The following is a 17,214-nucleotide window of genomic DNA, read 5'->3' on the forward strand; positions in this document are numbered from 1 at the left end:
CTCATCCTATCGCACCATATAACCCTCCCTATATCGCCTTCTATTGCACCATATAACCCTCACTATAACTCCTCCTATTACACCATATAACCCTCCCTATAACTCCTCCTATTACACCATATAACTCTCCCTATAAAACCTCCTATTGCACCATATAACACTCCCTGTAACTCCTCCTATTGCACCATATAACCCTCCCTATAACTCCTCCTATTGCACCATATAACCCTCCCTATAACTCCTCCTATTGCACCATATAACCCTCCCTATAAGTCCTCCTATTACACCATATAACCCTCCCTATAACTCCTCCTATTGCACCATATAACCCTCCCCATCACTCCTATTGCACCATATAACCCTCCCTATAACTCCTCCTATTGCACCATGTAACCCTCCCTATAACTCCTCCTATTGCACCATATAACCGTCCCTATAACTCCTCCTATTGCACCATATAACCCTCCCTATAACTCCTATTGCACCATGTAACCCTCCCTATAACTCCTCCTATTACACCATATAACCCTCCCTATAACTCCTCCTATTGCACCATATAACCCTCCCTATAACTCCTCCTATTGCACCATATAACCCTCCCTATAACTCCTCCTATTGCACCATATAACTCTCCCTATAACTCCTCCTATTGTACCAGATAACTCTCCCTATAACTCCTCCTATTGTACCAGATAACTCTCCCTATAACTCCTCCTATTGCACCATATAACCCTCCCTATAACTCCTCCTATTGCACCATATAACCCTCCCTATAACTCCTCTTATTGCACCATATATCCCTCCCTATAACTCCTCCTATTGCACCATATAACCTCCCTATAACTCCTCCTAATGTACCATATAACCCTCCCTATAACTCCTCCTATTGCACCATATAACTCTCCCTATAACTCCTCCTATTGTACCAGATAACTCTCCCTATAACTCCTCCTATTGCACCATATAACCCTCCCTATAACTCCTCCTATTGCACCATATAACCCTCCCTATAACTCCTCCTATTGCACCATATAACCCTCCCTATAACTCCTCCTATTGCACCATATAACTCTCCCTATAACTCCTCCTATTGCACCATATGACCCTCCCTATAACTCCTCCTATTGCACCATATAACACTCCCTATAACTCCTCCTATAGCACCATATAACCGCTCCCTATAACTCCTCCTATTGCTCCATATAAACCTCCCAATACCTCTTCATACTACACCATATAACCCTCCCTATAACTCCTATTGCTCCATATAACCCTCCAAATACCTCCTTCTATTACACCATATAACCCTCCCTATAACTCCTCCTATTATACCATTTAACCCTCCCTATAACTCATCCTATTGCACCATATAACCCTCCCTATAACTCCTCCTATTATACCATTTAACCCTCCCTATAACTCATCCTATCGCACCATATAACTCTCCCTATATCGCCTTCTATTGCACCATATAACCCTCACTATAACTCCTCCTATTGCACCATATAACCCTCCCTATATCGCCTTCTATTGCACCATATAACCCTCACTATAACTCCTCCTATTACACCATTTAACCCTCCCTATAACTCATCCTATTGCACCATATAACCCTCCCTATAACTCCTTCTATTGCACCATATAACTCTCCCTATAACTCCTCCTATTGCACCATATAACCCTCCTTATAACTCCTCCTATTGTACCATATAACCCTCCCAATAACTCCTCCTATTGCACCATATATCCCTCCCTATAACTCCTCCTACTGTACCATATAACCCTCACTATAACTCCTCCTATTGTACCATATAACCCTCCCTATAGCTCCTCCTATTGCACCATATAACCCTCCCTATAACTCCTCCTATTATACCATTTAACCCTCCCTATAACTCATCCTATCGCACCATATAACCCTCCCTATATCGCCTTCTATTGCACCATATAACCCTCACTATAACTCCTCCTATTACACCATTTAACCCTCCCTATAACTCCTCCTATTATACCATTTAACCCTCCCTATAACTCATCCTATCGCACCATATAACCCTCCCTATATCGCCTTCTATTGCACCATATAACCCTCACTATAACTCCTCCTATTACACCATTTAACCCTCCCTATAACTCCTCCTATTACACCATATAACTCTCCCTATAAAACCTCCTATTGCACCATATAACCCTCCCTATAACTCCTCCTATTGCACCATATAACCCTCCATATAACTCATCCTATCGCACCATATAACCCTCCCTATAACTCATCCTATCGCACCATATAACCCTCCCTATATCGCCTTCTATTGCACCATATAACCCTCCCTATAACTCCTCCTATTGCACCATATAACCCTCCATATAACTCATCCTATCGCACCATATAACCCTCCCTATAACTCATCCTATCGCACCATATAACCCTCCCTATATCGCCTTCTATTGCACCATATAACCCTCACTATAACTCCTCCTATTACACCATTTAACCCTCCCTATAACTCATCCTATTGCACCAAATAACCTTCCCTATAACTACTTCTATTGCACCATTTAACCCTCCCTATAATTCCTCCTATTGCACCATATAACCCTCCCTATAACTCCTTCTATTGCACCATATAACTCTCCCTATAACTCCTCCTATTGCACCATATAACCCTCCTTATAACTCCTCCTATTGTACCATATAACCCTCCCAATAACTCCTATTGCACCATATAACCCTCCCTATATCTCCTTCTATTGCACCATATAACCCTCCCTATAACTCCTCCTATTGCACCATATAACCCTCCCTATAACTCCTCCTATTGCACCATATAACCCTCCCTATAACTCCTCATATTGCACCATATAACCCACCCTATAACTCCTCCTATTGCACCATATAACCCTCCCTATAACTCCTCCTATTGCACCATGTAACCCTCCCTATAACTCCTCCTATTGCACCATATAACCCTCCCTATAACTCCTTCTATTACACCATATAACCCTCCCTATAACTCCTCCTATTGCACCATATAACCTCCCTATAACTCCTCCTAATGTACCATATAACCCTCCCTATAACTCCTCCTATTGCACCATATAACCCTCCCTATAACTCCTCCTATTGCAACATATAACTCTCCCTATAACTCCTCCTATTGCACCATATAACCCTCCCTATAACTCCTCCTATTGCACCATATAACTGCTCCCTATAACTCCTCCTATTGCACCAGATAACCCTCCCTATAACTCCTCCTATTGCACCATATAACACTCCCTATAACTCCTCCTATTGCTCCATATAACCCTCCCAATACCTCCTTCTATTACACCATATAACCCTCCCTATAACTCCTCCTATTGCACCATATAACCTCCCTATAACTCCTCCTAATGTACCATATAACCCTCCATATAACTCCTCCTATTACACCATATAACCCTCCCTATAACTCCTCCTATTGCACCATATAACCCTCCCTATAACTCCTCCTATTGCACCATATAACTCTCCCTATAACTCCTCCTATTGCACCATATAACCCTCCCTATAACTCCTCCTATTGCACCATATAACCCTCCCCATAACTCCTCCTATTGCACCATATAACACTCCCTATAACTCCTCCTATAGCACCATATAACTCTCCCTATAACTCCTCCTATTGTACCAGATAACCCTCCCTATAACTCCTCCTATTGCACCATATAACACTCCCTATAACTCCTCCTATAGCACCATATAACTCTCCCTATAACTCCTCCTATTGCTCCATATAAACCTCCCAATACCTCTTCATACTACACCATATAACCCTCCCTATAACTCCTATTGCTCCATATAACCCTCCAAATACCTCCTTCTATTACACCATGTAACCCTCCCTATAACTCCTCCTATTATACCATTTAACCCTCCCTATAACTCATCCTATCGCACCATATAACCCTCCCTATATCGCCTTCTATTGCACCATATAACCCTCACTATAACTCCTCCTATTACACCATTTAACCCTCCCTATAACTCATCCTATTGCACCAAATAACCTTCCCTATAACTACTTCTATTGCACCATTTAACCCTCCCTATAATTCCTCCTATTGCACCATATAACCCTCCCTATAACTCCTTCTATTGCACCATATAACTCTCCCTATAACTCCTCCTATTGCACCATATAACCCTCCTTATAACTCCTCCTATTGTACCATATAACCCTCCCAATAACTCCTATTACACCATTTAACCCTCCCTATAACTCCTCCTATTACACCATTTAAACCTCCCGATAACTCCTACTATGACACCATATAACCCTCCCTATATCTCCTTCTATTGCACCATATAACCCTCCCTATAACTCCTCATATTGCACCATATAACCCTCCCTATAACTCCTCCTATTGCACCATATAACCCTCCCTATAACTCCTCCTATTGCACCATGTAACCCTCCCTATAACTCCTCCTATTGCTCCATATAACCCTCCCAATACCTCCTTCTATTGCACCATATAACCCTCCCTATAACTCCTCCTATTGCACCATATAACTCTCCCTGTAACTCCAACTATTGCACCATATAACCCTCCCTATAACTCCTCCTATTGCACCATATAACACTCCCTATAAATCCTCCTATAGCACCATATAACCGCTCCCAATACCTCCTCATATTACACCATGTAACCCTCCCTATAACTCCTATTGCTCCATATAACCCTCCAAATACCTCCTTCTATTACACCATGTAACCCTCCCTATAACTCCTCCTATTACACCATTTAACCCTCCCTATAACTCATCCTATTGCACCATATAACCCTCCCTATATCGCCTTCTATTGCACCATATACACCTCCCTATAACTCCTCCTATTGCACCATATACCCCTCCCTATAACTCCTCCTATTGCACCATATAACCCTCCCTATAACTCCTCCTATTGCACCATATAACCCTCCCTATATTGCCTTCTATTGCACCATATACACCTCCCTATAACTCCTCCTATTACACCATTTAACCCTCTCTATAACTCCTCCTATTGCACCATATAACCCTCCCTATAATTCCTCCTATTGCACCAAATAACCTTCCCTATAACACCTCCTATTGCACCATATAACTCTCCCTATAACTCCTCCTATTACACCATTTAACCCTCTCTATAACTCCTCCTATTGCACCATATAACCCTCCCTATAACTCCTCCTATTGTACCAAATAACCTTCCCTATAACTCCTTCTATTGTACCATATAACCCTCCCTATAACTCTTCCTATTGCACCTTATAAACCTAATATAACTCCTCCTATTGCACCATATAACCCTCCCTATAACTCCTACTATTGCACCATATAACCCTCCCTATAACTCCTACTATTGCACCATATAACCCTCCCTATAACTCCTCCTATTGTACCATATAACCCTCCCTATAACTCCTCCTATTGCACCATATAACCATCCCTATAACTCCTCCTATTGCACCATATAACCCTCCCTATAACTCCTCCTATTGCACCATATAACCCTCCCTATAACTCCTCCTATTGTACCATATAACCCTACCTATAACTCCTCCTATTGCACCATATAACCTTCCCTATAACTCCTCCTATTACACCATATAACCCTCCCTATAACTCCTCCTATTACACCATATAACCCTCCCTATAACTCCTCCTATTACACCATTTAACGCTCCCTATAACTCCTCCTATTGCACCATATAACCCTCCCTATAACTCCTCCTATTGCACCATATAACCCTCCCTATATCTCCTCCTATTACACCATTTAACGCTCCCTATAACTCCTCCTATTACACCATATAACCCTCCCTATAACTCCTCCTATTACACCATATAACCCTCCCTATAACTCCTCCTATTACACCATATAACCCTCCCTATAACTCCTCCTATTGCACCATATAACCTTCCCTATAACTCCTATTGCACCATATAACCCTCCCTATAATGACTCCTATTTCACCATATAACCCTCCCTATAACTCCTATTGCACCATATAACCCTCCCTATAACTCCTATTGCACCATATAACCCTCCCTATAACTCCTATTGCACCATATAACCCTCCCTATAATGACTCCTATTTCACCATATAACCCTCCCTATAACTCCTATTACACCATATAACCCTCCCTATAACTCCTCCTATTACACCATATAACCCTCCCTATAACTCCTCCTATTGCACCATATAACCCTCCCTATAACTCCTATTGCACCATATAACCCTCCCTATAATGACTCCTATTTCACCATATAACCCTCCCTATAACTCCTATTACACCATATAACCCTCCCTATAACTCCTCCTATTACACCATATAACCCTCCCTATAACTCCTCCTATTGCACCATATAACCCTCCCTATAATGACTCCTATTTCACCATATAACCCTCCCTATAACTCCTATTGCACCATATAACCCTCCCTATAACTCCTATTGCACCATATAACCCTCCATATAATGACTCCTATTTCACCATATAACCCTCCCTATAACTCCTATTACACCATATAACCCTCCCTATAACTCCTCCTATTACACCATATAACCCTCCCTATAACTCCTATTGCACCATATAACCCTCCCTATAATGACTTCTATTTCACCATATAACCCTCCCTATAACTTCTATTGCACAATTTAACCCTCCCTATAACTAATTCTATTACACCATTTAACCCCTCCTATTGCTCAGTCACACCCTCCTGATTGCCTTTGCCTAACATCAGATTAACCAGTTAAGTCCTGTTTTACGTTAGATCTCACATCTTTTGTTCGGATCTGACCTCAGCATCAGGACATTAGAAGCATCTACACAAACTGTGAATTTGGAGTCTAAAAGTAACAGATTCTCACACAGGTAACTTACCATGAGCCCTAGATAACATTGCTACCATGTGTGATTGCCACAGAGGGTCACTGAGTAGGCTAATGCAATTTACCTGGATTCGAGTGTGCTTGATTTTTATTGTGGTCTGAGCTGAAATCATTGACTGATACTTCCAGAAGTTAAATCCATTGATGTTCAGCAGTAACCACAATGCAGTCTGTTGCCCCAAAAGCTATTTCCAGGCATCCAGTCTTTTGTCACTTAAAGGGACATGAAACCCCAAATTTGTCTTTCATGATTCAGATAGAACATACGATTTTAAACAACTTTTTATTTACTTATTTAATCACATGTTCTTTATTCTCTTGGTATCCTTTGTTGAAGGAGCAGCAATGCACTGCTGGGAGCTAGATGAAACACATCAGATGAGCCAGTGACAAGCAGCATATGTACAGCCACCAATCAGCAGCTAACTCCCAGTAGTGCATTGCTGCTCCTGAGCCTACCTAGTTATGCTTTTCAACAAAGGATGCCAAGAGAAAAAAGAAAATTAGATAACAGAAGTACATTTGAAAGTTTAAAATGATACGCTCTGAATCATGAAAGTTTTTACCTTTGGTAGCTTAATTTTGGTGTATTCGCTTTTCCTAGCTGTTTTATTTTTTTGGTAAATCTAATCCTTTTAATTTCCGGTTTTGTAACCTTGTTTTCTATTTTATGTATTAGCCTATATTGGGCTACAAGTGGTGCGCTAACTGTTGCAAGTGAACAGAAAGGGGTTTATTGCGGTCCTTTGTGTGCATCGAAAGTAGCATGCGTATTACAGGTTGAAAGTAAATGCGTTTGCTAAAACACAATTGAATTTAACGCACATCAGGATATCGCAACTAAAAAAATTGCAATAAAAATGATAAGTGCTCAAAGATATGAGGTCTCAGGTGTTAGAAAAAAAGGGGGCAAAGGGCTTTAACATAGAGATAAATAGATGCACATGACTAAATATGTATTTCTTTCATGTAAGTGGCAAGAGTCCATGAGCTAGTGACGTATGGGATATACATTCCTACCTGGAGGGGGCAAAGTTTCCCAAACCTCAAAATGCCTATAAATATACCGTCCACCTCACTCATACTTCAGTTTCTTTCTAATGACACGATGAGTCCACAGATCATCTAATTACTTTTGGGAATATCACTCCTGCCCAGCAGGAGGCGGCAAAGAGCACCACAGCAAAGCTGTTAAATATCACCTCCCTTCCCTCCCACCCCAGTCATTCTTTTTGCCTATGTTAGAGCAAGGAAGTGGTAAAGTTAGGTGTTAGAAAAAGATTCTTCAATCAAGAGTTTATTATTTTTTAAGTAGTGCAAGATTGTGCTGCTTTGTCCTAGGGTGTAGCCGTAGTCCATATCAGTCTCTTCAGTAGAGCAGTGGTGGCTTTAGAGCAATGGGAACTTGTGGGACATCATTCTCACTGTGCCTCCCATATATTGATGCTGCCCTAACTCTGAAAGCCTGAATAAAATTACTCAGTCTTTTCTCTTTTTTTCACAGGTCCATGTGAGGGAGAGGACCTCTCAAACCTGGGAGCTGCCTTGCTGTCGGGCAGATTAGGAGGTAAGTGCAGACTTTATTTTCTGGGATTGCAAAAGAGACTCAGAATAAGTTGGGCACTTTTTTTCAAATGGGACACACTAAGGCTCAGTGGAGTTTGGGCTCTTTAATGTGGACAGCTTGGACGCAGGCACTGGGGCTAGAAATTTAATACATGGTTGGTTCCACTACTCCAGGCAGTTTCACTTTTATAAAACAATATACCGACCGGGAGATGATTTTTTGGCGACACCCACGATGGCCGGACCTAGAGGAGGCGGCAATTTGTGTTGCGCGCCTTTTTTCCCTTCCTAATGATCGGAAGGGGAAGCAGTATAGCACCTGTTTATAGTACGCATACTCTTTTATTTTATGCGTTTCAAGCAACGGAGTCCGGTTTCTTGTATCTCCTGCTGAGTTCCGGATCTGTGATTAGAGGAACGACTCCTGCCCAAGAGAGAGAGCCGGTGTCAACAAGCAGGTAGGCACCTCAGCAAAGCAGCTTAGGTGTAGAAGTGATCTGCAGTATTGGTTAGGTTTACTGTCCTCTCTGAATACAAAAAATAAAAAAGTTACCATTTAAAATTTAAAGTGACAGTAACGTTTTCTCTGTTTGAAATTTTATTAAAAAATTTGAACTTTTTTTTGATATTTGGATCCATTGTAAATCAGAATGGACCAAGAGGCTTTGCAAAATGTCACTTGTACTTTGTGTTTTAATGCCATTGTGGAACCACCAATCCCTTTCTGTTCCTCATGTATTGAGAGAACTTTAAATTATAGGGATAGACTTTTTTCTAAGCCATCATTTTCCAAGGCGGATGCTGTTCAGGAGTCTAATGACAATGTTCAATATATGCTGCAGCTTTCTCCTCAAGCGTCCCAACTTGTATCGCCCACACATGCAGTGCCCTGCGTTTCCTCTTTAACTCCTCCTGGAGTTACGTTGCAAGACATCGCTTCTCTCATGTACTCTGCGGTTTCTGTCGCATTATCTGCTTTTCCCATGCTGCAGGGAAAGCGCAAGAGGAAAAATAGACATTCAGTAGGTGAGGTTACTGATGCACTTGTTGCTATTCGGATGCCCCCTCCCAGAAGCCTGAGGAGGAGGATCTTTCAGTTGCATCTGAGGGTGAGATCTCAGACTCTGACAGTATAATTCCGCCTGCGAAACTATGGTCGTAGTTAATCCGAAAAAATCCAGTAAACTATACAAATATTTTGAGGTACCTTCCTCGGTAGAGGTTTTTCCTGTACCAGACCGAGCTTCTGAGATCATTGCTAAGGAATGGGAGAGACCGGGTATCCCTTTTTTTCCATCTTCTATATTAAAAAAGATGTTTCCCATAGCAGACTCTATCAAGGAGGCTTGGCAAACAGTACCCAAGGTAGAAGGAGTTGTTTCCACTCTGGCCAAGAGAACTACTATCCCCATAGAGGATAGTTGTGCCTTTAAAGATCCTATGGATAAAAAATTAGAGGGGTTACTCAAAAATATGTATATACACCAAGGTTTACAATGGCAACCTGCTGTGTGCATTGCTACCGTCACTAGTACTGCAGCATATTGGTTTGATGCGTTGTCTGATGCTATTAGGACAGACACTCCCCTTGATGAGATTCAGGATAGGATAAAAGCCCTTAAGTTGGCTAATTCCTTTATTACTGATGCTTCCCTACAGGTTATCAAGCTGGGAGCAAAGATTTCAGGCTTTGCCGTTTTAGCCCGCAGAGCCTTTTGGTTAAAACCTTGGTCTGCGGATGTGTCATCTAAGTCTAAACTTTTAACAATTCCTTACAAAGGGAAGACCTTGTTTGGACCGGGCTTGACGGAAATAATCTCTGATATTACGGGAGGAAAGGGTCATCTTCTCCCTCAGGATAAGAGAAACAAGCAAAAGGGACGTCAGAGTAATTTTCAAAATTTCAAGGAAAATTCTTCCGCTTCCTCTTCCAAGCAAGAACAGTCTAAACCTTCCCCAAGACCCAATCAGTCTTGGAACAAGGGAACAAGGGTAATCAATCCAAGAAGCCGGCCGTTGAATCAAAGACAGCATGAAGAGCTTGCCACCGATCCGGGACCGGATCTTGTAGGGGGCAGGCTTTCCTTCTTCGCTCAGGCTTGGGTTCGAGATGTTCAGGATCCCTGGGCAGTAGACATAGTGTCCCAGGGATACAAACTAGAGTTCAAAAGTTTTCCTCCCAGAGGCAGGTTTCTGCTTTCAAGATTATCTGTAGACCAGACAAAAAGAGAGTTCTTACACTGTGTACGGAACCTCTCCGACCTGGGAGTAATAGTTCCTGTTCCAATGCAGGAACGGGGTCTGGGGTTTTATTCCAATCTGTTCGTGGTTCCCAAAAAGGAGGAAACCTTCAGGTCAATTTTAGATCTCAAGAGTCTAAACAAATTCCTCAGAGTACCGTCCTTCAAGATGGAAACTATTCGTTCCATTCTTCCTTTGGTCCAAGAGGGTCAATTTTTGATAACAGTGGATTTAAAGGATGCGTACCTGCATGTTCCCATTCACAGGGATCATCACAAGTTTCTAAGGTTTGCCTTTTTAGACAAACACTTCCAATTTGTGGCTCTTCCTTTCGGTCTTGCCACAGCTCCCAGAATTTTCTCAAAGGTTCTGGGATCTCTGATGGCGGTGCTCCGATTACGGGGGCATTGCAGTGGCGTCCTATCTGAACGACATCCTGGTCCAGGCGCCATCCTTTCAACAACCAAGATCCCACACAGAAATGTTGTTATCCTTCCTGCGATCTCACGGATGGAAGGTAAATTTGGAAAAGAGCTCCTTAGTTCCAAATACAAGGGTAACCTTCTTGTGAACCATAGTAGATTCCCTATCAATGAAGATTTTTCTAACAGAAGTCAGGAAATCAAAGATCTCCGATTCTTGCCTATCACTTCAGTCCGCTCCTCGGCCATCAGTGGCTCAATGCATGGAGGTAATCGGGCTGATGGTGGCGGCAATGGACATCATCTAGAATGGAGATTATGCAGATTTGTCTCCATGAATTCTACTGTAGAAGGAGACAAGGGATTCTCTTCAACGGTGGTTGACTCAGGATCATCTCTCCCAGGGAACCTGCTTTCGCAGACCCTCCTGGGTGATTGTGACAACAGACGCCAGCCTTCTAGGATGGGGAGCAGTCTGGGGCTCCCTAAAGTCTCAGGGAGTTTGGACTCAGTCAGAGTCTGTTCTGCCTATAAACATTCTGGAGCTGAGAGTGATTTTCAAAGCTCTTCTGCCCTGGCCCCAGTTGACCTTGGACCAGTTTATCAGGTTCCAGTCGGACAACATAACTTCGGTGGCTTACATCAATCACCAGGGAGGAACGCAGAGTTCCTTAGCAATGACAGAGGTAGCCAAGATAATTCGGTGGGCGGAGACTCACTCTTGCTGTCTGTCGGCGATCCACATCCCAGGGATGGACAACTTGGAAGCGGACTTCCTAAGTAGACAGACTTTTCACCCGGGGGAGTGGGAACTCCATCCGGAAGTGTTTTCCAGCCTGATTCTGAAATGGAGTCAGCCGGAATTGGATCTCATGGCATCTCGACAGAATGCCAAGCTTTCAAGGTACGGATCAAGGTCAAGGGACCCTCAGGCGGTATTGATAGAGGGCGTCGGTGATCCTCATTGCACCGGCTTGGCCTAGCAGGATTTGGTATGCAGACCTGGTGGAAATGTCATCTCTTCCACCTTGGAGGCTTCCGTTGAGGAAGGAGCTTCTATTTCAAGGGCCCTTCCTTCATCCAAATCTAGTTTCTCTGAAGCTGACTGCGTGGGGATTGAACGCTTAATTTTATCCAAGCGGGGATTTTCAGATTTGGTCATTGAGACCATGATTCATTCAGGCTCGTAAACCTGTGACTAGAAAGATTTACCACAAGATATGGCGTAAATATCTATATTGGTGTCAATCCAAGGGTTACTCTTGGAGCAGAGTTAGGATTCCTAGAATTCTGTCATTTCTCCAAGAAGGTTTGGAGAAAGGATTATCGGCTAGTTCCCTAAAGGGTCAAATATCTGCCTTGTCCATTTTGTTACATAAACGTCTAGCAGCAGTTCCAGACCTGCAATCGTTTTGTCAGACCTTGGTCAGGTTTAGGTCTGTGTTCAAACCAGTTACTCCTCCCTGGAGTCTTAATTTAGTTCTTAAGGTTCTTCAAGGGGCTCAGTTTGAGCCCATGCATTCCTTAGATATTAAGTTGTTATCTTGGAAAGTTTTGTTTTTAGTGGCTATTTCATCTGCTCGTAGAGTGTCTGAGCTCTCGACATTGCAGTATGATTCTCCCTACCTTATTTTTCATTCGGATAAGGTAGTTTTACGGACAAAGTTGGGTTTTCTTCCTAAAGTAGTTTCTGACCGGAACATTAATCAGGAGATTGTTGTTCCTTCCTTGTGTCCTAATCCTTCTTCTCAGAAGGAACGGCTCTTGCACAATTTAGACGTGGTACGTGCTCTAAAGTTCTACTTACAGGCGACTAAGGATTTTCGCCAGTCTTCTGCTTTGTTTGTGGTTTTCTCGGGAAAGCGTAAGGGCCAGAAAGCTATGGCTACTTTTCTTTCTTTTTGACTGAAGAGTATCATCCGTAGATTTGCAAGGCTGCAACTTGGTCCTCTCTTCACACGTTTTCAAAGTTCTACAAATTTGACACTTTTGCCTCGGCTGAGGCAGCTTTTGGGAGAAAGGTTCTTCAAGCAGTGGTACCTTCTGTTTAGGTTTCCTGTCTTGTCCCTCCCTTATCATCTGTGTCCTCTAGCTTGGGTATTGATTCCCAATAGTAATTAGATGATCCATGGACTCATCTTGTCATTAGAAAGAAAACGAAATTTATGCTTACCTGATAAATGTATTTATTTTTTGACACAATGAGTCCATAGCCCGCCCTGTTCTTTAGACAGGTTGTGGTTATGTTATAAACTTCAGACACCCCTGCACCTTGTTGCTTCCTTTCTCTCCTTTACTTAAAGTCGAATGACTGGGGTGGGAGGGAAGGGAGGTGATATTTAACAGCTTTGCTGTGATGCTCTTTACCGCCTCCTGCTGGGCAGGAGTGATATTCCCAATAGTAATTAGATGATCCGTGGACTCATCGTGTCAAGAAATAAATGCGTTTATCAGGTAAGCATAAATTTTGTTTTTACAAAATTTGCCTTCGTTGGAGGATGGTAAAGCAAGTCGTGCTTGATTTCTTCTGTGAAAGGCACTTCTAAGCATTTTGAAGCCCAGTTCCTCTCAAAGTACAGTGTTTGTCTGAGGGATGTGAGGGAGTATTTGCCTAATGATGTCATGTTTTCACCTATAGGAAATCTATTCTAAGGCTATCTGTAAATTCGGTTGTGGGGATTTATCTGCCACCTCCCTTTACAGATCAACATTATACTCCTCTACCATTACCTCTGCTGATATGTTTCAGTTCCGGTTTGGCTGTCTGCTATATGTGGATGGGTGTCTTCAGGTAAGTATATATCTTTTTTTAAGACACTCTCAGCTATGTTTGGCACTTTATATTTTTAAAGTTTTAAATATATATTGTATATATTTGCCATGTCAGGTCTATGTTTATTTCCCTTTGCAGTCTAACAGTTTCAGCATGGAAAATTATGTTTGGCAGAAATTTAGTAATTTTTTTTCTTACCTGAGGTTCCAGCTAGTTGTAACTTCTGTCTTGTTTTTTCAGATGCTTCTATTTATTGCGTCATTCTTGGCGCAAATTTTGACCCGAATCGTGTCATTTCCTGTTAACCTTGGCAGCAAAAGTTTTTTTCTCAGCATTTGCGTCATCTTTGTTTGGCGCCAAAAATGTTGTTATATTAAGTCTCTCCATCTTTTACTCTCTGCTTTAATTTGTTACAGAGGGCTATGATATTTGCGTTTGTTTTTCATATAAGCATTTTTTCCCATTTCCGAAACGGCTATTTTGTGGAAATTTGATATTTTGTTTAAATGTTATTTTTTCTTTTTTTTACATTTTGCAAGATGTCTCAAACTGATCCTGCCTCTGATGTTACTGTAGAAACTATGCTGCCTGTACACAATTTCTACCAAAGCTAAGTGTGTATATTGTTTAATTAGCTGATTTTATTTCTTCAACTCAAATATGTGGCACTTGTTATGTTTTATTATTCATACTGATAATGTTTCTATAGTACATATACATCTACTGTTTTACCTTCACAGTCTAATGTACATGATATTACTGTTGATATAAAGGATTATACTGCAAAAGATATAGAGAAGGCTATGACTGCTATTCCGTCTTCAAATTAATGTAAACAATCTCTCCTAACTTCTCATAAACCTTTGAAGTTTGTATTGATTGACAGCATACTGTAGTATTTCTGCTGATGTGGTTTTCTCTGACTCAGAGGATCCTATTTTAGAGACTCATTTTGAGATAAATCAAACTTTCAATTGAATGTATTCATTCTTGATTAACGAAGTATTTTTTACTTTGAGTATTGAGGAATCTAGTCCTCTTGATAACAAGAATAGCAAATATTTGAATTCTGATTTTTTTTAAGCTTCTGGGGTAACTCTTGAAGTTTGTCTTATTCCAGATGCTATCTATGATATGTTTAGTAAGGAATCTAAACTTATAGCTTCTTTTTACCTTTTTTCTAGGTTTAAAGGGCTATATCCTTTACCTATGGCTAATTTAGTGTTTTTAGGTAAAAGTCCCTTAAGGTGGGGCTATTTCTTCTCTTGCCGAACGTACTTCTAACCTATGGAAGATATTTCTTCTTTTAAGGATCCTTTAGATAGGAAGTTTGTTTCCTATCTTAAGAGAAGCATATTTACGTATTGGCCATATTTTTTTAACCTGCCATTTCTATGGCTAATGTTGCTGCTGTTTCAACCTTTTTGTTTGGACAGTTTTGTTATCAGGTCTTGATTTGTTTAAGCATTGTTCTTTTACTTCAACATGATAATCATTTAATTTATGATGCTATATTTTATGTCATTTTATCTAATAATAAATCTTTGTTTTTAGCCATTTTTACTAGAAAAGTTTTATGGCTTAAATCTCTGATATGGTATTTAAATTTAGATCACTATCTTATTATTTTAGGATAGTCATTTTTAAAGGTTTTCTATTGAATTTCATTATCTTTTCTATTACTGGGGGAAAGGGAGTCTTTTCTGCCCCAAGTTAAGAAATCTAAGGGTAATTTTTAAACTCCCAATTGTTTTTTTCATTCCCCTAAGGCCTCTGGTTCTGATTTTCGATTTTTTCTGAATTTGAATAATTCCAAGCCTTATAATTAAACCAATTTCAGCCCCTAAGACTGCATGAAGGTGCTGCCTTTTAACCAGTTCTACTGGTGGTGGTGGGGGGGGGGGGGGCAGATTGAATTTATTTCAACACATTTGGACAGTTTCTGTTCAAATCAGTGGATTCAGAATATTGTTTTCTCAGGGGTATCGAATAGGTTTCAGAATAACCTCCCATGGGAAGATTATTTTCCATGTTATATCAAACCTTGTGAAAGCTCAGGTTTTTCTGAAATGTGTTTCAGATTTAGAGTTTTCAGGGGTGATGGTTCCAGTTCCTCTGCAGGAACAGAGTTTGGGTTTCTATTCACATCTATTCATTGTCCTAAAGAAAAAAATTGTTCAGACTAATTCTGGATCTAAATTTTTTTTATATCGTTTTGTAAGAGTCCCAACTTTCAAGATGGTGACTATAGGGACTATTCTGTCTTTCTGTTTAGCAAGGTTACTTAATGTCCACAATAGACTTACAGGACGCTCATTTTCAATTCATTCAGACCACTATTGTTTTCTGAGATTCACTTTTCTAAATAAGCGTTACCAATTTGTCCCTTGTCATTTGGGCTAGCGGCAGCTCAGAGAATCTTTTCAAAGATTCTTGGTGCCCTTCTATCTGTATTCAGAGATAGGGTATTGCAGTGTTTCCTTATTTGGATGATATTTGGTACTAGCTTTAATCTTTTCATTCAGCAGAATTTCACTTGATACAACTAGTGTGGTTTCTTCAAGACATGGTTGGAGGATCAATTTTACAATAGTGTTTCTTGATTCCTTAGACAAGAGTTGCCTTTTTAGGTTTCCAGATTAATTTTAGTATCTATGGTTCTTTCTCTGATAGACTAGTGACAAATGAAGTTAATTTTAGTTTGTCTAAACCTTCAGTCTCTATTTTTTCCTTCCTTATGTGCATGGAAGTTTTTGGTCTCATGACTGCAGCATCCTCTTTGCTCGTTTTCGTTTGGGGCCTCTCTAGCTTTGCATGTTGCACCATAGGTGCAGGGATTATTTTCAGTTATCACAAATGGTATACTTAAATCCCAACATTTTTTTTCTCTCTCTCTAATTTGGTGATTGGACTATCACCCTATTGTTCAGGGGGCCTCATTTGTTCGTCCTACCTGGACTGTATTCTTAACAGATGCAAGTTTTTCAGGTGGGGGAGCTGTCTGAGAGTCTCTGACAGCACTTGGGGTTTGGAAACCTCAGGAGGCGAGATTACCAATCAATATTTTAGAACTTCATACTATTTTCAGGGCTCTTCAGGTGTGGCCTCTATTGAAGAGACAACTTTTACATTTGTTTTTTAAACAGACAATATTTCAGCTGTGGCATTTGTCGTTCATCAAGGAGGGACTCTCAGTCCTTCAGTTATGGAGAAAGTATCTCGGATACTTCCTTAGACAGAATCCAACTCTTGTTTAAATTTCTGCAATTCATATCTCAGGTAT

The 17,214-nt window shown here is 40.9% G+C and overlaps 1 protein-coding gene across 1 annotated transcript in view; it reads left to right on the forward strand.

The window, feature by feature from the left end:
• The first annotated feature begins 6,742 nt into the window (after nucleotides 1-6,742).
• LOC128641193 (uncharacterized) overlaps nucleotides 6,743-17,214 on the forward strand; it is a 44,810-nt gene continuing 34,338 nt past the window's right edge. Inside the window, exon 1 of the mRNA XM_053693760.1 lies at nucleotides 6,743-6,912. The gene's annotated coding sequence lies outside the window, so the exon portion shown is untranslated. The remainder of the gene's footprint in view (nucleotides 6,913-17,214) is intronic.

This window comes from Bombina bombina, chromosome 10 (assembly GCF_027579735.1).
Source record: "Bombina bombina isolate aBomBom1 chromosome 10, aBomBom1.pri, whole genome shotgun sequence".
NCBI classification, from domain to species: Eukaryota; Metazoa; Chordata; class Amphibia; order Anura; family Bombinatoridae; genus Bombina; species Bombina bombina.